Below are 1,208 nucleotides of genomic sequence, written 5' to 3' on the forward strand. Positions count from 1 at the left end.
TATATATATATATATATATATATATATATATGCGTGTATGCGTTTATGTATATTGATAATTTTATCGCAGTATATCACCATCTTTGAAGTATATTCATATACGGGTGCGTAAGTCGGGGGTTAAATAATAAAGTGCGCATGATCAACTGTCAGCTAATAATTTTATGTGTTTACACACGCAATATCATACAAGTATGCCTACATACACAATAATGACAACACATTCATTTCATTACACACACACTCCTACACTCGCAAATACACACAACACACACACATACACATATACACATAAATATATATATATATGGCAATATAAATTAACGCAATATTCTTACATATATGTATATGAAACATACCTACCATCTTACATACATATAAAAGCAATCAATCGCATAGCAGAGATACTCGCATAATTTAAATTATATATTTCAATATATTTTTGTCACTTTCTTTTTTTTTTTTTTCCTAAAATTATTGCAAAATATCTCAACCACCCGCATCTCTGAACAAGATCATATTCACAGATATAAGCATATATACATATATTTATATATATATATATATGTATAAATTTATAGATACATTTCAGCTATCACTTTTTTGATGTACATCACTGAAGATCAATACCCAAGAGTGTTAGAAATATATTCAAATGAATACAAGACGTGTTACAAAATTTTCTTGTCAGTGTTAATGAACTGTGGAAAAATGTGTTAAGCACGAAATTGTCCTATTAGAACCTAGATCTTCATCTCGTTTACGATTATCATCTTGTAACTACATATATTAAACTTTTTCTCCTTCTTAAAGATTACCCCCATACACTCTCACATGGACAGAGACATATATACAGAGGCAAATATTAGCGTCGTCAGATCACATATATGTATGTGCATATATCTATACATATATATACACACACATATACACAGGCCCCAGCCACACACACACACACATATATATATATATATATATAAGGTGTTTGAGAGACAGTGAATATAAATGAATTACAATTCGTTTAAATATATCTTATAAGTCAGATGAAAGAAGAAATGTGAAGCTGTATGTATGTCTGTGTGCATATGTAGGTTTATGTATGTATGTGTGTATGTATGTATACATGTATGTATGTATGTATGTATGTATGTATGTATGTATTTATGTATGTATATATGTATGTGTATATATATATATACATATAAATA

This window comes from Octopus bimaculoides, chromosome 19 (assembly GCF_001194135.2).
Source record: "Octopus bimaculoides isolate UCB-OBI-ISO-001 chromosome 19, ASM119413v2, whole genome shotgun sequence".
NCBI lineage: Eukaryota > Metazoa > Mollusca > Cephalopoda > Octopoda > Octopodidae > Octopus > Octopus bimaculoides.